At 44.1% G+C, this 24,736-nt stretch overlaps 1 protein-coding gene across 2 annotated transcripts in view; it reads right to left on the bottom strand.

Annotated features, from left to right (window-relative positions):
• EPB41L1 (erythrocyte membrane protein band 4.1 like 1) overlaps nt 1–18,731 on the bottom strand; it is a 172,655-nt gene extending 153,924 nt beyond the window's left edge. For both annotated transcript variants that reach the window (XM_061437459.1, XM_061437461.1), the window contains exon 1: nt 18,432–18,731. The gene's annotated coding sequence lies outside the window, so the exon portion shown is untranslated. The remainder of the gene's footprint in view (nt 1–18,431) is intronic.
• Between the last annotated feature and the right edge of the window lie 6,005 nt (nt 18,732–24,736).

Here is a 24,736-nt window from a genome sequence, read left to right as displayed (position 1 = left end):
GTCTTAACAGCCATGTGGAGGAGTCCTTCCAGTTTCCAAGCAGACTGGTGATGGGGCTCTAAAAGCAGAATTATTGAAAGCTTAGTCTTAAGATGTTGTGAAAGAGGCCCCAGGGTGAGCCTTAGTTCTCTGGGAAAGCTTGGGCTGGTTATGGCCTCTCTCTGGGGCTTCATTTCTTCATCTTTAAAATGAAAGTGTTCTGCCAGAGAATCTCAAAGCCCTCTCCATCTCTAAAATGCAAGGATTCTCTAATGGGGCAACATAGACTACAGGAAATGAAAGGAACAGATGTTGTGGCCACACCCTGGACACCCCTGGGCTGCATTTCTGCATTGGTTCATCTGCTTAGAGCTGCGGAATGGCTGTCACCACCACCGCTGCCAGGCACTATGCCAACTAGTGTCTTTTTTTTAAAACTTCATTTCTGTGAACAGAAAATGCATGTACATACTGCAAATTTTAAGTCATAAAAAGATATATGTAGGTAAAAATAAATTTCCCTCCTTTCCCTCTTTCCAGCCACTCATTCCTTCTCTCACTGTATCCTGAGTATGCTTTGAAAGATAACCTATGCATTTTCACAGATTGTGTAGTCTTTTTTTGTATACACATGGGAGCATGCTAGACATACCATTATGTACTTTGCTTTTTATTTATTTCTTATTTTTAATTGGAGGATAATTGCTTTACAATGTTGTGTTGGTTTCTGTCACACATCAACGTGAATTAGCCACAAGTATACATATGGCTCCTCCCTCTTGAACTTCCCTCCCAACCCTCCACCCCATCCCACCCCTCTAGGTTGTCACAGAGCACCAGGTTGAACTCCCTGTGTTATACAGCATCTTCCCACTAGCTAGCTATTTTACATACAGTAATATATATGTTTCAATGCTGCTCTTTCACTTCTTCCCACCCTCTCCTTCCCCAACTGTGTCCACAGGCCTGTTCTCTGTCTGCACCTCTATTCCTGCCCTGCAAATAGGTTCATTTGTCCTTTGTTTTTTTAACTTGAAAATTCCGGCAATCTTTTCATAGGAGTCTACAAAAAGCTGCCTCATTCTTTGTATGTTAGGACCATGATTTATTAAAACAGTCCCCTATGGATAGATACTGAGGGTGTTTCTTTTCTATTACAAACAACAAATCAGTGCATATCCTGAACATACATCATCCAGCATGTGATGGACTAGGTTTACAGGACACATTCCTAGAACTGAAATTATGTTCATATGACCTAATACTTTATATGACCTAATACTCTCAACAAGAGTTTAAAGTGATCGTAATTATACTGACTATGCAAATAAGAAGACTGAGGCTTAGAAATTCAATAACTTGCACAAAATCAGTAGAGTTGAAATTCTAATGTGGACAATCTGACACCAGAGCTACCACAATCATTCCCCTAGTGTTTCTGAAACTTTAGTACGCATCAACAACACTGCGAGGGCTTGTTAAAACATAAACTACTGGGCTTCACTGGGGATCCAGTGGTTAATAATCTACCTCGTAATGCAAGGGACACAGGTTCGATCCTGGTCAGGGAAGATTCCACATGACTCGGGGCAACTAAGCCCACATGCCACAACTACTGAGCCCGTGGGCCCTAGAGCCTGTGGTCGCAATACAAGAAGCCACCACATTGAGAACCCCGAGCGCCGCAACTAGAGAGCAGCTCCCGCTCACCGCAACTAATGATGATCCAGCACAGCCAAAATAATTTTTTTTTTTTAAAGCATAGATTACTACGCCCTACCATAAGAATTTCTTGGACTTCCCTGGTGGTCCAGTGGTTAAGGCTCTGCACTTCCCCTGCAGGGGTCATGGGTTTGATCCCTGGTCGGGGAACTAAGATCCTGCATGTCATGTGGCATGGACAAACAATAGAATAAAAAAGAAGAAGAAGAGGAAAACAGCAGAGCTCTCTCTCATCACTATGTGAGGACACAGTGAGAAAGCAACTGTCCGCAGGCCAGGAAAAGGGCCTCATCAGGAACCAAATCCATGTGCACCTTGATCTCGAACTTTCCAACTCCCAGAATTTTGAATAACAAATGTGCGTTGTTTGAAACCTCAGTCTATGGTATTTTGTTACAGCAGCCCAAGCTGACTAAGACAGAGCCCTTGGGAGCAGAGCTGTTTATTTCCTCCCATTCCTCCCTTGGCTTATAATGAAATCAGTGAGGCAGCTAGGCCTCTGTTATTAATGGAAAGGCAGCATCTCAGAATGCTGGAGCTTGATCAAGATAAGCTAGTCCAGTGCTCTCATTTATTATTATTAATAGCTATAATTCATAGCACACCCATGCACTTGACATGCTTACTTTTTTTTAATTCCCCCGAATCTAATTCTCTGGCATGTGAGATCTTAGTTCCCTGACCAGGAATCAAACCCATGACCCCTGCAGTGGAAGCACGGAGTCTTAACCACTGGACCATCAGGAAATTCCCTCCCTGTATTTGTGTTCTCCTTATTCTCGTACACAGCCTCTTTCTCCATTTCATGCAGTTGATGTGGCCAGTACACACACACACACACACACACACACACACACACACACTATGAAAAAGATTTAAATTCAGGAATGTGGAAGGAGACCTAAGGTCTGTGGAACAGAGCAGCAAGGCACTGACAGAGACATCCCACAAACGTGAAGAAACAAAGCCACGTGGCATTGTGGCTCCCACTTGCCAGCCTGTCTCCTCAAGGTGCTGACTCTGTTACATCACTAGATCCTAAGCCTGGGACCTTGAAGACCCCTGCAATTTCTTTCAGCTGCTCCCTTTGTGACCTCCATTCCTTCTTTCTCCATCCCCCGAAGGCCCCATCCTAGGTTCTCTTCCCTGTCTAAGCCCTTGCTATGAACCCCCAAGGCCAGACTTACAGCTGAAAACATCTGGGGCCCAGCTCCCTGGCCAAGGAACACCTCAGAAGCCATTTGTTGGGGGAGCTGGAGTGAAGAAGGTCGTTAGGGAGAGAATTTCAGAGGCCAAATCAGATTCAGTTGGTCAGCTGCAGTTCAGGCAGCGATCTGATTCAATTGACATTATGGAATGTAGAAGAGGCAGCCGATAGTCAGGTGTAGCCAGAGACAGACGCTGTCCATAAAGCAGAGTCAGGCAGAGGCGGTCAGGGAGGGTCAGTCAGGCAGACTCAGTCATTCTGAAACCCAGTCCCTGGGATTTCTCTGGTGGTTCAGTGACTCTGTGCTCCCACTACAGGGGCCACGGGTTCGATCCCTGGTAGGGGAACTAAGAACCTGCATGCCGCACAGCCAAGAAAAACCCAACCAAATACAAAACAGCACAAAAACTGGGTCGCTGAGATACAGTTAGATTCAGTCAGCCAGAACCAGCCAGCCGCAAACTCAGCCCGGCAGTCTGGCAGATGCCCTCAGTCCACTCTTCAGGAGGGCTGATCCCACCTGTCAGATGGCCAGTCAGGCGGACCCCACCAGGCACAGAGGCTGTAGTAAGGCCAATGCAGTCAGGGTAACCAGCCAGCTTGTCAGCCAGCCCGTCAGGCAGACGCGCAGGGGCCTCGGGCAGACGCACAAGCCCGGGTGTAGTTAGAATCAGCTGAGCTGAGCTGGGGTCAAAACGCCAGCACAGAGGAATCAGTGAACCGGTCAGTCAATCACACAGGGCCTCGGTCACTCAGATACAGCTTGTCGAGCACAGAGGGAATCTGGTCAGTCAGAAACAGCAAGATCGACTCAGTCAGACACGCGCCGTCGGTCCCAGCTGCCATTAGCCAGGTAGGGCAGTCAGTCAGTCGACTGTGGTCAGGCAGACAGATCACGCGGTCTTGGTCCATCAGGCATTCACGAAATCTGTTTTCATTAGACACAGCCAGATAGAGACAGTGATGGAGTCTGTGGTCAGTCAGACACAGTCGGCCAGAGGCACTTCTGTTAGGCACTGATGGAATCAGAGAGCCGGGGCAAAGTTGCCGCAGAATCCCAGAACTGAGGCCCCAGGCCTCTTTTCTGGGCGGAACCTTGTTGGGGCGGGGCTTCGCTCTGGGCGGGGCCTCGTTCTCTCCTCCCGACAGCCTCCGGGCGTTGCCATGGCAGCGTTGGACCCGGCCGGAGTCGCTGCTTTCCTCCCTCAACCCCCCTCCACAAACACCGGGCCTGCGGAGTGGAGGTCCCGGCCGCGTAGTGGCGGGGCGGCGAGGTTGGGCAGGCTGCTCTCCGCAGAGCGGCAGAGGCTGCGGCTCGCGCTTTTGTCGTCCCCTTGTACAGAGGGGGATGATGGGGAGCCCGGGAATGGCACACGTCAAGCTACACAGTGACAGAGACCCAGAACTTCCACCTCTCCAGAGCCCTGCGTTGCCCCTCAGGAGGAATCAGATTTCCCCAGGCAGAGGGCGCGTACTGAAACGGGAGAACAGCTCTTGGAAAGATTCTGGGCTTAATAATGAATAGGGCGAACACTCACCTTGTACCAAGTGCTGTAATAACAGCTTCGTGTACAATAATTCACTCGAGCCTCACAATTTTCTTTCGAGGGAAATAATAAAGGTTTCCTTATTACAAACGGGGAAACAAGTACAGAAGGGCTGGTGACTTGACCAGAGTCAAGGGGCTGTGTGGGGAGCCGGGATTGGATCCTGGGAAGTCTAACTCCTGACATGGGCTCCTGGGCCCTCCGCACACCTTCTGGTCCCTTCCTTCTGACCTCGGAGGGCAGAGATGAGTCACCTTCAGAAGGCCTCCATGTTCTCCTTAAGAACACCCAACCCTGTGTATGAGGCTCTTGTTTTCATCTCTGCTTCAAGGATTCAGAATAAGGAGCTATCGAAACCAGGATCCTGGCCAAACCAGGGAACAAACTGTGGGTCTATCTCACAGAGTTCAGAGAAGGGAAAACCTGTGAGATCAAAGAAGCCCAGGGCCAAGAGGCCACTGGAAGCTGTCGCTGGAGAACCCTATGGGCACAGCCTCAGAGCTTCGAGTTTAAAGATCTTTGAACAAATTTCAGCAATGTGAGCCAGGAGTTAGAATCACATCATGGGTCATAAACTCAAATGCCTACAAGGGCCAAAAAAGTCATGAAAGTCATAAAAAGAAGTCAAGTGACCAGAATGCAAAACTCTCCCCATCTAAAGCGGGCACTGCCTCCTGACTCCTGCCCATCCTGTTCTCAGACTCCTGCTGTCTCTAGCCTTCTAACTGGGTGATGTTGGCTAAGTCAATTAACATTAAGTCTCAGTTTTTCCATCTGTCTAGTCCGGGAAGGAAAATTTGGCTTTATCTCACCATAAAATGGTGAAATTTTAGGGCAATTAAACACATTTTTGTACATAGAAAATATTTTGTAAGCTGTAACATAGTCTAACATACTCTATAAAGTGGAGGGGGTATGAAGAGGAGGTTGACTGAATGTCTGCTGTACATCTGCTACATGGTCTACGGGTTCTGACAGCATTCCTCTAGGCAAAGCTTAGCATCCCTCTTGTATAGAAATACAGAGGAGTATACCCTTCAAAAAATATGCTGACTTACTCAAGGTCACAAGTTTGTTTGTATGGAGTCCATTTAGAATTTAATTCTCATTTCTTTTTTAAAAAAATATTTATTTATTTGGCTGCATCTGGTCTTAGTTGGAGCACATGGGTTCTTGCTGTTGTGGTACATGGGCTCTGGAGCATGTGTACTCAGGCTTAGTTGCTCCAAGGCTTGTGGGCATATGGGCTCTTAGTTCCCCAACCAGGGCTCAAACCCACATTCTCTGCATTGCAAGGCAGATTCTTAACCTCTGGACTACCAGGGAAGTCCCTCTAAGACTTCTGAGACTAGACTGTTGTACCAGTTGTTTTGCAAAGTGTTGCTTGGGTCCCACTAGTTGCACTAAGATGACTTCAAGTGAAACCCAAATGAAGATGTTAAAAATGGTTACACAGTTTTTGTTGTTTTCAGTTTTAAAGGAACCTTATTGATACTATAGAAGTCCTAAATTTCACACAGCCAGGCTGCAGTAGTAGGCTGAATAATGACCTCCCAAAGATGCAGAGATCTAATCCCTGAAGCCTGTAGTAATTTATCTGGGAAGAGGGTTTTTACAGATGTGATTAATTAAATTATGGATGTTGAGTTGAGATCATCCAGGATTATCCAGGTGGGCATGAAATGCCATCACAAATATCCTTACAAGAGGAAAGCAGAGAGAGAGGGGGGCAGGCAGACACATAGAGAACAGCAGGAGAAAATGAAACCTTGGAGGCAGAGATCAGAGTGATGCAGCCAGCAAGCCAATGAATGCAGGCAGCCACAGCCTGCAAGAGACAAGGACAAGTCTGGAGGGAACATGGTCCTCTCAACACCTTGATTTCAGCCCAGTAAATCTAATGTTGAGATTCTGGTCTTTAGAACTATGACAGAATACAATTCTGCTGTTTCAAGCTATCAGTTCTGTGGTAATTTGTTACACTAGCCACAGGCAACAAATACACAGGTCTACATCTGCATGTCTTCAAAATTCATGTTCCAAACCACTAATGTGTACATAACCCCCCTTACTAAAAATAATACAATTACTCTAAAATAATTTTATAATTACAGGAAACAAATGTAAATCTTTGATTTACAGAGTACAGAGATTTCCTATAGCACAGAGAGTTTCCATGTACTCCTCCCCCAGTTTCCCATACTGCTAACATTTAACATGACTCTTAACATGCATTAACATGACTTAACATGCATTGGTCACAACTAAGAAACCAACTCTGGTATCTTCCTATTAACTGAACTCTACATTTTATTTGGATTTCACTAAGCTTGCCCCCTAACATCCGTTTTCTGTTCCAAGGTTCCATCCAAAATACTGTATTACATTTAATCTGCATGTCCCCTTAGTCTCTTCCAGCCTGGGACAATTTCTCAGACTTTCCTTGTTTTTCATGACCTTGACAGTTTTGAGGAGTACTTTGGTGTTCATTATTTTGTAGAGTGTCCCTCAATTTAGGTTTCACTGATGCTTTTCTCATGGTTTCAGTGAAGGTTATCGTCACGGTTAAGTGGCCTTTTTCATGGCATCATGTCAGGGGTAGGCTATTAATACGACTTGATCACCTTGAGTGCCTGGCCAAGGTAAAGTTTACCAAGCTTCTCTCCTGTGAAGTTACTTGTTTTTTCTTTCTTTCTACTCTCTGAAAGCAAGTCACTAAGGGCAGCCCCCTTTCAGGTGGAGGAGGGGGAGAGAAGATTAAGCTCCATATCTTGGAGGGGATAAACAATTTGGAAACTTTCTTTAGGAAGATTTGTCCCTTCTCCACTTATTTATTTGTTCCATTATTTATTTACATCCGTATGAACTCATGGATATTTATACTCTGGGCTATAATCTGGTACTGTGTTATTTCTTTTCTTGCTCAAATTGCTCCAGTTTTCGCCACTGGGAACTCTTTCAGGATGTCTCTTGTGTCCCTTTGACTCCAACTGTTTTGCATTTTGGTTGCACTAAGATGATTTCAAGTGAACTCAGCTGATCTTTTTCAAAGAGCTGTATATTTGTAATATTCCAGATATTAGGAAAACATAACGTGTATGTCCAATTGATGATTCACAGACAGCACTGAGGACAAGGCTAACATAGTGATGATTGTGCTGAGTGAGTCAGTTCACAGAGAGGTATTAAGTAAAAACTGGTATCCACGGTACAAAGGTATGGCGGGAGTTGTTAACGCTGATTAGGGCATGATTCAAGTTTGAGAAACTCTGTACTGAAACAGAACAGGCAGATCTCAGATTCAGGCAGTGATGATAAAGATGAGGATTACGAGCAGCCTCTCTGGGACACACTCACACACAATCCATTCCCCGGAGCCCTGATGCCAAGCAGACCTGCCTCGGTGCAGATACGTGCTGATGTTGATAACGCTGGAACTGCGCATGCCCAGGCCGGGGAGGGATGGATGCGGCGCTGTGTTTGTCTCCCAAACGAGCTGCGTGGGTGGCTTGCTGTTCAGCACCGTTCCCGCTAATGAGCTTGGAACCGCTGGCCTAACAAACACGCTCCATGTCACAGGCCTGACATGTGATGTTTCCCGAGGAGAAGTGCCAGGAAGGCTCGTTATTTTTACTTTTTTTCCTTGTTTCACCCTTGATCTGAGACACGCAGACAGACATGGCCGTGGCCGGAGTCAGCAGTCAGACCCCGTACACCCCGAGTCTTGCCTGGGGTCTGTAGGCCAGTTCTCCAGCCCCACTGAGGATGCTTACATTGGAGTATTTAGCTTGCCCTACTCTGCACCATCCTGAGTCTTGACCCAGGCCCTGAATCTACCTCCTGGTTGAGCAGTGATGCCCCAGAATCTCTGACCTGATCTGAAATAATCCTTCAAGAAATAAGTCTTTTTAAATCTCCCTGCTTCTTGTCTGAACTGTGGGTGGCTGCAGGCTGGTGTGTACTCAGGCTTCTAAACCCTCTCTAGTGCCAGGGAGCTCTGGAATCACAAGACCTTGGTTAGAATCCTAGTTCTTCCAAAGAACTAGATAAATTACACAGCCTCTCATAAAAGGAGGAGAGTAATACGTACTTCACAGAATTGGAAGGAAGGAAGAATTGCAGTGCAAATTAAATGAGACAGTTATTAACACAATGTCTGACCCATAGTAACTGCCCAATAAATTGATTCGTCTAACAATTATTCAGTTCAGTTCAGTCGCTCAGTTGTGTCCGACTCTTTGCGACCCCATGAATCGCAGCATGCCAGGCCTCCCTGTCCATCACCAACTCCCGGAGTTCACTCAGACTCATGTCCATCGAGTCAGTGATGCCATCCAGCCACCTCATTCTCTGTCGTCCCCTTCTCCTCCTGCCCCCAATCCATCCCAGCATCAGAGTCTTTTCCAATGAGTCAACTCTTCCCATGAGGTGGCCAAAGTACTGGAGTTTCAGCTTTAGCATCATTCCTTCCAAAGAAATCCCAGGGCTGATCTCCTTCAGAATGGACTGGTTGGATCTCCTTGCTGTCCAAGGGACTCTCAAGAGTCTTCTCCAACACCACAGTTCAAAAGCATCAATTCTTCGGTGCTCAGCCTTCTTCACAGTCCAACTCTCACATCCATACGTGACCACAGGAAAAACCATAGCCTTGACCAGCCGGACCTTTGTTGGCAAAGTAATGTCTCTGCTTTTGAATATGCTATCTAGGTTGGTCATAACTTTCCTTCCAAGGAGTAAGCGTCTTTTAATTTCATGGCTGCAGTCACCATCTACAGTGATTTTGGAGCCCCAAAAAATAAAGTCTGACACTGTTTCCACTGTTTCCCCATCTATTTGCCATGAAGTGATGGGACCGGATGCCATGATCTTCGTTTTCTGAATGTTGAGCTTTAAGCCAGCTTTTCACTCTCTTCTTTCACTTTCTTCAAGAGGCTTTTTAGTTCCTCTTCACTTTCTGCCATAAGGGTGGTGTCATCTGCATATCTGAGGTTATTGATATTTCTCCGGGCAATCTTGATTCCAGCTTGTGTTTCTTCCAGTCCAGCATTTCTCATGATGTACTCTGCATATAAGTTAAATAAGCAGGGTGACAATACACAGCCTTGACATACTCCTTTTCCTACTTGGAACCAGTCTGTTGTTCCATGTCCAGTTCTAACTGTTGCTTCCTGACCTGCATACAGATTTCTCAAGAGGCAGGTCAGGTGGTCTGGTATTCCCATCTCTCTCAGAATTTCCCACAGTTTATTGTGATCCACACAGTCAAAGGCTTTTGCATAGTCAATAAAGCAGAAATAGATGTTTTTCTGGAACTCTCTTGCTTTTTCCATGATCCAGCGGATGTTGGCAATTTGATCTCTGGTTCCTCTGCCTTTTCTAAAACCAGCTTGAACATCAGGAAGTTCACGGTTCACATATTGCTGAAGCCTGGCTTAACAATTATTAATGCCCACTATATGCTGGGCATAGTACTGGGTGCCAGGAAGGGACACAAGGAGAAAACAAGAAAGAAAAAATAATAAACTAGCAAATTAATAAATAAGGTAAAGCATATAGCCAAATCCTGTGTACAGTGCCTAGCACAGAAGTACACAGACAAGTTAAATTTTTTTGGGGGGGGCCACACCGTGTGTCATGTGGGATCTTAGTTTCCTGACCATGGATCGAACCATGATCCCTGCAGTGGGAGCATGGAGTCTTAATCACTGGGCCGCCAGGGAAGTCCTGAGACATGTTTTTCTTTATTTTTTTTAGATTTACTTATTCATTATTTGGCTGTTTGGGTCTTCATTACAGTATGTGGGCTTTCTCTAGTTACCGTGAGCAGGAGCTACTCTTTGTTGCGGTGTGTGGGCTTCTCATTAAGGTGGTTTCTCTTGTTGCGAAGCACAGGCTCTAGGCCAGTGGGCTTTCAGTAACTGCAGTGTGTGGGGGCTTAGTAGCTGTGGTGCATGGGATTGGTTGCCCCTTGGCATCTGGGATCTTCCTAGACCAGAGATCGAACTGGTGTCCCTTGCATTGCAAAGTACATTCTTAACCACTCTACCACCAGGAAGGCCCCTCCAGACATGTTAATTACTAGTAAAATAATGAGGTATTCTGGTGGATGAATGAAGGAAATAAGTAAGGTCACTTGATGATAACTGGAAAAAACCTTTTTGAGACAGAGAGGTCAGGAAATGTCCTGAGATGTGATGTCATATAATATGTTTTATTATATGAAAGACATATTACATGATATCACTCCAAATAGTAATGGAGCTGAGACCTATAAAGTGAGAAGAAATTTAGCCTTGCCAGGAGCCAGATACAAAGCCTTTCAGGTAGAGGGAACAGCATATGCAAAGCCCCTGAGGTTGAGAAGAGCTTGAAGAGTGGAGAAAAGAGCAAGGAGACCAGTGTGTCTGGGGCAATAGGCCAGGGTAAGAAGTTTGCATTTTGTTCAAGGTACAATAAAGAGCCACTAAGGTTGAAACAAGATTTGATTTCTGATTAAAAGTTAACTCTGGTTTCTGTAGGGAAAACGGATTTGAAGAGAAGAGTAGTAGAAACAGTCAGAACTTCAATTAAGAGGCTATTCAAGTCACCCAGACTAGAGATATTGCTGATTCAGACTAGGTTATAGATCTGCACTGCCCTATGACTTTCTAGATGGTGGAAATGCTCTATCTATCTCTGTGCTCAGACAGTATCCACTGGCCATCTGTGGCTCTTGAGAACTTAGAATGTGACTAGTGCAACTGAGGAATTGAATTTTTAATTTCATGTTATTTTAATTAATTAAAATTTAAATAGCCTCCTGTAGTTAATTTAAACATACAAATAGCTCATACAATGCAATAACAAAAAAACAAACAACCCAATCAAAAAATGGGCAGAAGACCTAAACAGATTTTTCTCCAAAGAAGACATACAGACGGCCAACAGGTACATGAAGAGATGTTCCAATACCACTAATTATTAGAGAAATGTAAATAAAAACCACAATGAGGTATCACCTCACACCGGTGAAGGGCTATCATCAAAAAGTCTCCACATAATAAATGCTGGAGAGGGTGTAGAGAAAAGAGAATCTTCCTACACTGTTGGTGGGAATGAAAATTGGTGCAGCCACTATGAAAAACAGTATGGAGTTTTCTTAAAAAAACTGAAACTAAAGCTACTGTATGATCCAGTCATCCCACTCCTGGCCATATATCTGGAAAAGAGGAAAAGACTTAATTGAAAAGACACGGGCATCCCTATGTTCATAGCAGCACTATTTACACTAGCTAAGACATGGATTAAGACATCCTGGAATGTGAAGTCAAGTGGGCCTTAGAAAGCATGACTACGAACAAAGCTAGTGGAGGTGATGGAATTCCAGTTGAGCTATTCCAAATCCTGAAAGATGATGCTGTGAAAGTGCTGCACTCAATATGCCAGCAAATTTGGAAAACTCAGCAGTGGCCACAGGACTGGAAAAGGTCAGTTTTCATTCCAATCCCAAAGAAAGGCAATGCCAAAGAATGCTCAAACTACCACACAATTGCACGCATCTCACATGCTAGTAAAGTAATGCTCAAAATTCTCCAAGCCAGGCTTCAGCAATATGTGAACCGTGAACTTCCTGATGTTCAAGCTGGTTTTAGAAAAGGCAGAGAAACCAGAGATCAAATTGCCAACATCCGCTGGATCATGGAAAAAGCAAGAGAGTTCCAGAAAAACATCTATTTCTGCTTTATTGACTATGCCAAAGCCTTTGACTGTGTGGATCACAATAAACTGTAGGAAATTCTGAGAGAGATGGGAATACCAGACCACCTGACCTGCCTCTTGAGAAATCTGTATGCAGGTCAGGAAGCAACAGTTAGAACTGGACATGGAACAACAGACTGGTTCCAGTAGGAAAAGGAGTACGTCAAGGCTGTGTATTGTCACCCTGCTTATTTAACTTATATGCAGAGTACATCATGAGAAATGCTGGACTGGAAGAAACACAAGCTGGAATCAAGATTGCCCGGAGAAATATCAATAACCTCAGATATGCAGATGACACCACCCTTATGGCAGAAAGTGAAGAGGAACTAAAAAGCCTCTTGAAGAAAGTGAAAGAAGAGAGTGAAAAGCTGGCTTAAAGCTCAACATTCAGAAAATGAAGATCATGGCATCCGGTCCCATCACTTCATGGCAAATAGATGGGGAAACAGTGGAAACAGTGTCAGACTTTATTTTGGGGGGCTCCAAAATCACTGCAGATGGTGACTGAAGCCATGAAATTAAAAGACGCTTACTCCTTGGAAGGAAAGTTATGACCAACCTAGATAGCATATTCAAAAGCAGAGACATTACTTTGCCAACAAAGGTCCGGCTGGTCAAGGCTATGGTTTTTCCTGTGGTCACGTATGGATGTGAGAGTTGGACTGTGAAGAAGGCTGAGCATCGAAGAATTGATGCTTTTGAACTGTGGTGTTGGAGAAGACTCTTGAGAGTCCCTTGGACTGCAAGGAGATCCAACCAGTCCATTCTGAAGGAGATCAGCCCTGGGATTTCTTTGGAAGGAATGATGCTAAAGCTGAAACTCCAGTACTTTGGCCACCTCATGGGAAGAGTTGACTCATTGGAAAAGACTGATGCTGGGATGGATTGGGGGCAGGAGCAGAAGGGGATGACAGAGGATGAGGTAGCTGGATGGCATTACCGACTCAATGGACGTGAGTCTGAGTGAACTCCGGGAGTTGGTGACGGACAGGGAGGCCTGGCGTGCTGTGATTCATGGGGTCGCAGAGAGTCGGACACGACTGAGTGACTGAACTGAACTGAAGACATGGAAACAACCCAAATGCTGATCAGCAGATGATTGGTTTAAGAGGATATGATATATGGACTTCCCTGCTGGCTCAGCTGGTAAAGAATTCACCTGCAATGCGGGAGACCTGGGTTCGATCCTTGGATTGGGAAGATCCATTGAAGAAGGGAAAGGCTACCCACTCCAGTATTCTGGCCTGGAGAATTCCATGGCCTGTATAGTCCATGGGTCACAAAGAGCCAAGACATGCAAACAACCCAAATGCCAATCAGCAGATGATTGGTTTAAGCGGATGTGATATATACATACAATGGAATAGTACTCGGCCATAAAAATAAATGAAATATTGCCATTTGTGGCAACATGGATGAACTTAGGGAATATCATACTAAGCAAAATAAGTCAGAAAGAGAAAGACATCGTATATTACTTATATATGGAATCTAAAAAATTATACAAATGAATCTATATACAAAACAAACACAGACATAGAAAACAAACTTATGGTTACCCAAAGGGGAAGAGGGGGGTGGATAAATTAGGAGAATGGGATTAACAAACTACTATACATAAAATAGATGAGCAACAGAGATTTACCATATAACACAGGGAATAATACTTAATACCTTATAATAACATAATGGAAAATAATCTGAAATATATCTATAACATATATATAATTGAATCACTTTGCTGTATACCTGAAACTAACACAATATCATAAGTTAACTATACTTCAATTTTTTAAAAAATAGCCTCTTGTAACTAGCAGCTACTATATTATATTGGACAGCCCAGGAAATTGGCTGCACCTTAAAAATATTTAGGAAGGAGATAGTACCTGTGATGGTTAGGGGATGGAGACTTAGAGAAGAGTAGTATCAAAGATGTGTGCCAAGTCGCTTCAGTCATGTCTGACTCCTTGCACCCCATGGACTGCAGCCTGCCAGGCTCCTCTGTCCCTGGGGATTCTCCAGGCAAGAATACTGGAGTGGGTTGCCATTTCCTCCTCCAGGGGATCTTCCCAACAGAGGGATCAAACCTGTGTCTCCTGCATTGCAGGTGGATTCACCTGCAGGTAAGCCACCGGGAAGCCTAGTTTTTTATTTGAGAACTGGGTGGATGATACTACCATTTACTGATTTGGAGAAAAGCAGGCTCTGGGGAGATACCAAGAGTTTTCTTTTGCACAGGAGGAGTTTAAGATACTGTTAGAACACTCAAGTGGAGATCAAGTAGAAAGCAAAATGTGTACATGGTTGACCTCATCATCTTTAGGTTCCAATGGTATCAGCCTGTTGGCTGCTTAGAAGGGAGGGAGATCAGAAAGGGGACCAGGAACTCCACACTGAGACTTTCCTGTTCCTTGTCTTGGTTATTCTGCCAACTACTCACCTAGTCAGGTAGATCTTGTTCGAAACCCATGTACGATCTATAACTCCTCCTTCCCCCTCCTCCCTCTTCTCTCCAGGTACTGAGCCCAGGGGCTCCTTCCTTTGCTAATCTAGAAAGCCTTACCCCACCTGTTTTCTGCTCCTATAGCCACTTCCATGGTTCAGGCCTCTGTATCTCATAGTGGACTACAGCCTCAGTGCCCAGAGCTCCTGGCCTTCTCAACATTCCTGCTTTCCACCTTCCAGCAGAAGGGTCTTCCTGACTATAGGATTTTCCTCCTAGGAATCCTGTGTGGATCTGCATCAAGAGTTTCAAGCCTGAACCAACCCTTGATCTTTCTTTAGATTTCTAGAATTGCATCTGAAGGAAATTAGAAGCCTCCACAAAGTTAGAAAAACCACAAGAATGTTGCTCACGACATTTATTATAAAAGCTAGATGTATACTTCTCAACCACATCTTACATGACCTATCAGCAGTGTTTGACACTGTTGATAACTCTCCCTGGAAACACTTTCTTCATTTACTTCCAGGATACCACATTCTGTTTTTGTTCTCCTACCACTTTGGTCACTCCTCAGTCTCCTTTGCCGGTTCCTTCTCATCACCCTGATCTGTACACGTTGCAGTGCCCCAGGGCTCAGACCTGAGAACTCCCTCTCTCTCTGTCCATGCCCTTGGTTCTCTCATGCAGCCTCATTGCTTCAAAGATAATCTATATACATTCTGATGACTCCCAAAAGTACATATTCAGCTCAGACTCTCCCCTAAATGCCAGACTCACAAATCCAACTGTCTACTTGACATTTCCACTTGAATGTCAAACAGGCGTCTCAAACTTATCATGCCCAAAACTGAATTCCTCACAGTCTCCCCTAAACTCCCTCTTCCCATGGTTTCTCCCATCTCACTTAAGGGCAATACTCTCCCTTATTTGCTCAGGCCAAAAGCCTTCGAGTTATCCTTGATTCCTCTCTTTCCCATTTCACATCTGGTCTATCAGCAAATCCTGCAGGCTGGATCTTATATATATCCTGAATTCACCTTTTTGCCATCTTTGCTGCCATCAGTCTGGTACAAGCCACTATCCTATTTCACCCTCTTGACAGCCATGGTCTATTAGGTCTCCCTGCTTTTACCTCTGGTTCTACATCAGCTATTTTCCATGCTTCAGGCCAAAACCCTCCAACAGTTCCCATTTCACCAAAAAAAAAAAAAAACAAAACAAAACACCAACTTCCATACTTGAGTGGTTTAACGTCTACACTTTTTACTTCTCACTCACTTTTTACTTCTCACTAACTTGCTCTAGTCTGTTTGCTATTCCTGGATCAGGCCATCTCCGTATTCCTCAGCTTAGAGCTTGTTCACTGGCTGTTCCCTTTGCCAGGAAGGCTCTTCCACCTGACATCCCCTTGGCTGGTTCATTCCTTCACTCCATATGTCTGCTCAAAAGTCATCTGGGCACCATCTAAAGCATTCCACAGGCACACCTCATATTCTCCTTATTTTATTTTTTCATAGCACTTTCACCATTTCTGCCCTTTCACACATTTTAAGGATTGTCTGTTTTCCCTTCTAGAGTATAAATTTCAAAAGGGCAGAAATTTTCGCGCCCATTTGCAGCTGCATCCCCCAATGCTTATGTGGCACACAGTAGGTGCTCAATAAATAAGTGGTAAATGAATGAAAGGTGCTCAGTCCTTTCTGACTCTTTGCAACCCTATGGACTATACAGTCCATGGAGTTCTCCATGGACACAATAAAGGACAGAAATGGTGTGGACCTAACAGAAGCAGAAGATATTAAGAAGAGGTGGCAACAATATACAGAAGAACTATACAAAAAAGATCTTCATGACCCAGATAATCACGATGGTGTGATCACTCACCGAGAGCCAGACATTCTGGAATCTGAAGTCAAGTGGCCCTTAGGAAGCATCACTATGAACAAAGCTAGTGGAGGTGATGGAATTCCAGTTGAGCTATTTCAAATCCTAAAGGATGATGCCATGAAAGTGTGGCACCTAATATGTCAGCAAATTTGGAAAACTCAGCAGTGGCCACAGGATGGAAAAGGTCAGTTTTCATTCCAATCCCAAAGAAAGGAAATGCCAAAGAATGCTCAAACTATTGCACAATTGTACTTATCTCACATGCTAGCAAAATAATGCTCAAAATTCTCCAAGCCAGGCTTCAACAGTATGTGAACTGTGAACTTCCATATATTCAAGCTGGATTTAGAAAAGGCAGAGGAACCAGAGATCAAATTGCCAACATCTGTTGGATCATCAAAAAAATAAGAGAGTTCAAGATAAATATCTGCTGCTGCTGCTGCTGCGTCGCTTCAGTCGTGTCCGACTCTGTGCGACCCCATAGACAGCAGCCCACTAGGCTTCCCCATCCCTGGGATTCTCCAGGCAAGAACACTGGAGTGAGTTGCCATTTCCTTCTCCAATGCATGAAAGTGAAAAGGGAAAGTGAAGTCACTCATTCGTGTCTGACTCTTAGTGACCCCATGGAGTTCAGCCTACCAGGCTCCTCCGTCCATGGGATTTTCCAGGCAAGAGTACTGGAGTGGGTTGCCATTGCCTTCTCTGAGATAAATATCTACTTCTGCTTTATTGACTATGCCAAAGCCTTTGACTGTGTGGATCACAACAAAATGTGGAAAATTCTGAAAGAGATGGGAATACCAGACCACCTGACCTGTCCCTTGAGAAATCTGTATGCAGGTCAAGAAGCAACAGTTAGAACTGGATATGGAACAACAGACTGGTTCCAAATCAGGAAAGGAGTGTGTTAAGGCTGTATATTGTCACCCTGCTTATTTAACGTATATGCAGAGTACATCATGAGAAATGCCGGGCTGGATGAAGCACAAGCTGGAATCAAGATTGCCGGGAGAAATATCAATAACCTCAGATATGCAGATGATACCATCCTTATGGCAGAAAGTGAAGAACTAAAGAGCCTCTTGATGAAAATGAAAGAGGAGAGTGAAAAAGTTGGCTTAAAACTCAACATTCAGAAAACTAAGATCATGGCATCCAGTCCCATCACTTCATACCAAATAGATGGAGAAACAATGGAAACAGTGACAATTTATTTTGGGGGCTCCAAAATCACTGCAGATGGTGACAGCAGCCATGAAATTAAAAGATGCTTGCTCCTTGGAAGAAAAGTTATGACCAACCTAGACAGCATATTAAAAAGCAGAGACATTACTTTGCCAACAAATGTCCATCTAGTCAAAACTATGGGTTTTCCAGTAGCTATGTATGGATGTGAGAGTTGAACTATAAAGAAAGCTGAGCACCGAAGAATTGATGCTTTTGAGCTGTGGTGTTGGAGAAGACTCTTGAGAGTCCCTTGGACAGCAAGGAGATCCAACCAGTCCATCCTAAAGGAAATCAGCCCTGAATATTCATTGGAAGGACTGATGCTGAAGCTGAAACTCCAATACTTTGGCCACCAGATGCGAAGAACTGACTCACTGGAAAAGACCCTGATGCTGGGACAGATTGAAGGCAGGAGGAGAAAGGGACGACAGAAGATGAGATGGTTGGATGGCATCACCGACTCGATGGACATGAGTTTGAGTAAGCTCCAGGTCTTGGTGATGGGCAGGGTGGCCTGGCGTGCTGCATGCAGTCCATGGGGTCGCAAAGAGTCGGACACGACTGAGCGCCTGAACTGAAATAAGTGAACGATTGTAGGGAATCTCAGCGTCCAACAGTCGAGGGTGTGAGGGAAGAAAAAAATACTCATGCTCGAGGAATTCTGAAAAATTACCGTTTGGAAGGGCAAGCCAGGCGGGCGTCTCAATTTCACGTGACACCTCCGTTGTCCTCCTCCCTGCCGGAACGTTTCAGTCCCGGAACCTTGGCTCACGGGTCCTAGCGCGAAGGCACTTCCGGCGCCCCTCCTCTCTAGCCAGCAAAGAGAACTGCCAAGTCAGTTCCGGCAGAGAGCGCGGCTAGAAGCGGATCGTGGCCTTCTACCCTGGGGCCCTCCAGGCCCTCCGGCCTTTGGTCGGTAGGTGAACTGGGGGGCCCCGGGACATTCTCGGGTGTGTTTTGCAGAGCGGTCGCCGAGGCTGGCAGTTGGCAGGGCCCAAGACTGGAAGCAGCCGCGAACCTCTCCCCCCACCCCCACCCCCACCGCCGCGACCTAATGGCGTCGGCCCCTCCGAGCCAGGATCCTGCCGACCGCTGGGTCTCTTCACCCAGAGCTGCAGGGCTTGGGCTTAGGCGAAGCCTCCGCCTGGCCACCGAGAACGTGGCGCCTTTCGGCGTCGGGCGTGGCAGGACTAGAAGAATGGCGGCCGCTCTAACTCCGCGGAGGGCCGTTAGAGCCTCGGAGGCCCGGGAAGGATTGTGGACGCCAGTTCGTTCACCCTTAGGCCTTGGGGCCACGCGGATCCGCGACCTGAGGTGACCGCTCTGTCCCAGTTGGACGAGACCTCACCTCGTCCGGACAACGACGGACAAAGGCCTTAACGTGCCCGCAAGGTGAGCGGAGCCGCGGTCGACGACGGGTGGAACGTTAGCGGGCCAGTGGGCTTCGATCGTCGTTCTACCGAGACATTGATGTCGGAAGATAGAAATGGTAGAATAACATACCCCTTATGGCCAACAGAAAGTGCCCGCGGCCCTCTGGGAAGATTTACTGGCCGCTGATAAAGGCCTGTGTATATAATATGAAAAAGCTGCTCTCAACTTTACCCCCAACCTTTCAAAAGAAAACTTTCGCTACATCTAGGCCTCCTAGATGTAAAGAGGTTGCCGACGTATGATAAAATAGTTAGAAAAATCACGTCTTGTAAATGCCCATTTGTTTAAAAAAAAAAAAAAACTATAGAAAAGAAATGTCTTCTGGAAATGACTTTTCGAAATGGAGTTGTTTGATTACGTTTAGAAGCAACTTCCGGAGCCACCGAAGTCCCCGTTTGTTCAGTGGGTTGGAGGACGTCGAATGGAAGACCGTGAGGAGGAAGAATAGAAAGTTCTGTGCCAGACTGGTCATACTTAGAAGACATTTCTATATAACCATTGTTTCGTGTGTGCATTTTATTCCTCACTACTGTATATATAGTTGACAATAAGTACTTTTTTGAAATACCTAGTCTTTCTAGATGTTCTGAAGTGCCTGATATATGTTAAAAGTCGAGGTAGTAAAAGGACATTTTGTAAATACCTTTTTGTTAAAATTCATATGAAATGATGGGGAGTCGGGGGTTGGCCAGACCCCTTCCTGGAGCAGTACACTCTGTTTTGTGCACTGGTCGGGAGAGGGGAGGGAAGTGCAGATCTCTGCCAGTGTGTTTATAGTGAGGCAAGAGTAACCATTGTCTTTTCCGTTAGTGCATTTTGTTTCACTCTGCTGTATATATAGTGTACATAATGGACAAATGAGTCCTAATTTACAACATCTAGTCTTTCTAGATGTTAAAGAGGTTGCCAGTGTATGACAAAAGTAGAGTTAGTAAATAATACATTTTGTACATTTTGTGTTAAAAGTTTCTAGGAAAGATTGTCTTATCAAAATTTGAGCATTATAGCCCCCTGGGTATGGTGGAAAGAAGACAGAAGAGAAGGGAAGGTCTTAGGCTAGAATACTCATATTTTCAAGACAATTTCAAGACTATAACTGTTACATGTGGCAGTTTATTCAAGACTGCTTTGTATATAGTGGACAAATTAAGTCCTTATTTGAAACATCTAGCCCACCTAGATGTTTAGAAGTGCCCGACGTATGTTAAATGTAGAGGTAGTGAAATACCACTTTGTAAATACTTTTTGCTCAAATTCATAGGAAGTATTGTCTTTGAGAATGTTAAATGTTAAACCACTCTGTGAGCAGTATACTGTTGTCTACACTTGTTCAGTGGTTTGGAGGAGGTGGGAGGGAAAGAATTAACAAAAGGTAATATGCTAGTTGTTTGCACCTGACATTTTCAGATGAAACATTTTTTGTATGTTATGTGCATTTTGTTTTGCTGTGTATATAGTGTATATAATGGACAAATGAGTCCTAATTTTGTGACATCTAATCTCTAGATGTTAAAAGAGGTTGCCAGTGTATGACAAAGTAGTAAAATTAGCACATTTTGTACACTTTGTGTTGAAATTCATAGGAATGCTTGTTTTCTGTAAATGATTTTTTTATATGAATGTATTCAGACACCTCTAAGCGTTATACATGCCTGTACTTGTCCACTGGATTGGTGGTGGAGAAAAGGAAGTGAGGGTGGGAATGGTTCAGGCCAAAATCGTCATATTTAGGAGATACCTCAAACTATAGCCATTGTTACCTGTGTGCAATTTTCCTTAACAGTACTGTGTACATAGTGGACAAGTAAGTTCTTATATGAAATATCTAGTCTTTCTAGATATTTAGAAGTGCTTGATGCATTTTACAGTAGACGTAGTAATGCTTCTTGTAAATAGCTTTTTAAAACTGATGGGAAATAACTGTAATTGGAATTGTTAAACCTCCTCTCCAAACAGTATACTCTGCTTTTTCACTGGGTTGAGGGAGGTGGGAGGGAAGTTTGCAAAAGATGTTTTGCTAGTGTGTACTAGAACATTTCAGCTTACCATTGCTTTATATGTTAAGTGCATTTCATTTAACTTTACTGTATATATTATGTATATATTGGACAAATGGGTCCCAATTTTATAATATCTAGTCTCTAGATATTAAAGAGGTTGCCAATGTATGACAAAAGTAGGGTTAGTAAACTAACACATTTTGTACACTTTGTGTTACAATTCATTGGAAAGGCTGTCTTCTGAAAAGGACCTTTGAAAGTGAAACTATCATAAATCACATCTAAGTGATACATGTGCCTGTACTTGCCACTCACTGTTGGATGGATGGCAAAAAGGAGGAATTGGAAGAAATGAAAAGTTCTAGACCAGAATGTTCCTTCGTAGAAGATACCTTCAGGTATAACCATTGTTACATGTGTGTAGTTTATTCAACACTACTGTGTATATAGCGGACAAACTCAAGTCCTTATTTGAAACATCTAGTCTTTCTAGATGTTTAGAAGTGCACAAAGTATGTTAAAAGTAGAGGTAGTGAAATAACATTTTGTAGATATATCCTTTCATTAAGATTCATACGAAATACTCATTAAGAAATGGAATAATCAGAGTGATCAAACCACCTCTCAGAGCAGTACGTATTACTTTATTTGTGCTGGTTCAGGGAGAAAGTACAACGGGGGTTATACCAGTATGTTTATGTTAGGCAAGGTTAACTGTTGTCCTGTATGTGTCTGCGTTTGGTTTAGTTGTGTATATAGTGTACATAAGGGACAAACGTCCAAATTTACAACATCTAGTCTTCCTAGATGTTAAAGAGGTTGCCAGTGTATGACAAAAATAACCAATAAATACATTGTGTACACTTGATGTTAAAATTCATAGGCAAGATTTCTGAAAACTGGCAGAAGTGAAATTGTTAAAATCCCCTCTAAGCATTATAGATGCTTATTAGACTTGTCCACTGGGTAGATAAAGGGGAAGGGTCCTTGGCTAGAGTGTTCTGTTTAGATGATACTTTGAGACTGTAGCCATTGTACGCTGTGTTCAGTGCTACTGTGTGTGTGTAGTGGACAAACTTAAATCCTTATTTGAAACATCTAGCCTTTTAGATGTGTAAAAGTACACAGACTATTTTGAAAGTAGAGAGTTAAAACACCTTTTAAGTTTTTTTTTTTTCTGTTAATAGTAATGGTTTTATTTGGGAATTGGGGTTGTCTTGGAGAGTAAGCTGAAGTTTACTGGGTGGTGGTGGGGGCAGCGCGGGGGGCGCAGGGAAGGACGTGCAGAGAGAAGGGCTGTGTGCCCATCAGTCTTTATAGACAAGTTCAGATTGTCTACCCATTGTTCTGTTTGTGCATTTTAGTTAATATTGCTATGTATTAACAAGCAAGTCCTAATGCCCAAAGTATATCAAAAGTAGAGGTAGTAAAATAACCCCTTAATGAATGCCCTTTTGTTGGCTTTTAGGAAGGGCTGTGTCTTCTGGGAGTATCTATGTTAATCCACCTCTTGGAACTAGATGTAGTCTGGTACTTAGTCGCTGAAATGCTGGAGGAGTAAGAGGAAGGGTGAGGGGAAGGGCTCTTGGCTAATAGCTCCCATTATCTGGAAGACAGTTCTAGGTTTTAACTATAGGTCTGTATGTGCATTTTTGTGAAGTACCTATGTTTATTGTGGACAAGCTTCATTACTTTGCAACATCTAGGCTTTTTAGATGTCCTGAGGTGACAATGTATGATATAAAGTAGAGCTAGTGAATTAACCAATTTGTAAATATCTTTGTTAGAATTGATTTTTTTTAAAAGGCAGTATCTTGGACCTGGAATTATTATACCTTCTCTGAGAACTGTACATCAGGACTTGCTCATCTAGGTTGGCAGCTGAGGGGAGGAAGGAAGTCTAGAGGGAGGGCTGTATGTGGATGTGCTTACGTTTATATTTTGATGATAACCATTGATGTGCGTGCATCTCCTGGCTGTACTATATATAGGAATGCATTGTTTAATAATTCAGCAGAAGCATACCTCCTTGCTAACACCGTAATAGTTTAGATCAGGTGATGAACCCTCCTAGAACTATTATGCTTTGTGTGCTCTGTTGCTTTATGTCTCATTTTAATTGAACATTAAGGGAATGTAGTATTTTAATCATAGCTCTGCCAATATGTTTATCTAGAGGCCTGTTGCCATTTTTGTCTTTGAAATTTTTGTTGCCAAGAAAGGCAAGATTACATTTTTTTCCTTCCAGATTGAGTTGGTGTAGTGTATTCTTGGTTATCAAAATACTCATAGCTTTGGGACTTTGAAATGGTAAATATTCATGATGTGTGAAACAGCATGATACATAACTGTAGGTCTTCATTACATAAAAATGGATGCTTAGTTGTGAAGATACACAAACGAGACCTAGAAGGACATGTCACGGTAAACTGCTTGTGATTCTGAATGACTTCGTTTTTTGCTTCTTGTGCTTTTTGGTTTCCTATTATGCACATGTTAACTTTTAAGAAATAAATGTTATTTTAAAAACCTTAATGAAGTTTCCATTCTTGTAAAGTTAGCATACACACTCCATAGAACATAGTGTCCTCGTCCTTCATGCCCAGGCTCTAAGGCATCTCATGAGGCCTTTCATTGCTTATATACCTTCCCCCGCACCACCCCATGTCTTGCTATCCTAGGTAGCTCTGCTCTTGCGGCGTTTCCAACTTTGCTCAAGCTATTCCTTCTGCCCTTTCCACATTTTTCATCTAGCAGAATCATTCTTTGTTGCCCTCTCAAATTTCATATACAGTCTTCCCTGACACCCCAGAATTAAAGTGCCAGAACCAAATGTCCGAAGTTCCACACTTGCCCTTGGCAGCCCCTTGTAGATGGAACCCACTTCCACTGTCACTGTTTGCTGTGGATTGAGCTCTGGCTTAAATCTTAACCACGGGCAGCGCAGTGCCTGACACAGCAGGTGCTTAGGCAGTGTCCACTGAACACAAGAGACAGTCTCTACTTTTCAGACTGCCCTGTATGGTATAGCTGCTGCTGACGTTGAATATTCAGGGCTTCCCAGGCTGGCAGTTCCTGTCAGATGACCCCACCAAGGGTGAAGGTAGGGTAAGCACCACCCACTCTCAAATCAGGCATGAAACATTCTCTAATGGAATATCAGAGGGGTTCTTAAACCTGGCTTTGAGGGTGACTTGAGACTGGACTCCAAATGTCAGGAGGTGGCATTTCTAGTGCTTCCCTGGAGTTGTTTGTGTAACAAGTGGGCCAGGAGCCAGTGAGGGCGCGAGACGAGGCCCTTCCCGTTGCCATGTCCTGTTGCTGCCCCTGAGAGACAGGTGTTAGCTGACAGAGATGGGCTTCAGGGACGCACATACGCCTGGAACCCCTGACCTGGAAGGGGAGAACTAGGTGCGTTTGGACAGCTCATGCCAGGCTAGGACCAGTCTGCAGCCCAATCCACAGAGCTGGATAAAAGCTGAAGCTCTGTAATTGAAGGCAGAGTCTCCCATAAAGGCCTGCAGGGTGGAGAGAAGGTAGGCTC

The sequence above is a fragment of the Bos javanicus genome, chromosome 13 (assembly GCF_032452875.1).
Source record: "Bos javanicus breed banteng chromosome 13, ARS-OSU_banteng_1.0, whole genome shotgun sequence".
Taxonomy (NCBI): Eukaryota; Metazoa; Chordata; class Mammalia; order Artiodactyla; family Bovidae; genus Bos; species Bos javanicus.
The sequence above is the reverse complement of the archived record's forward strand: the minus strand, read 5'-3'. Positions and strand labels throughout refer to the sequence as shown.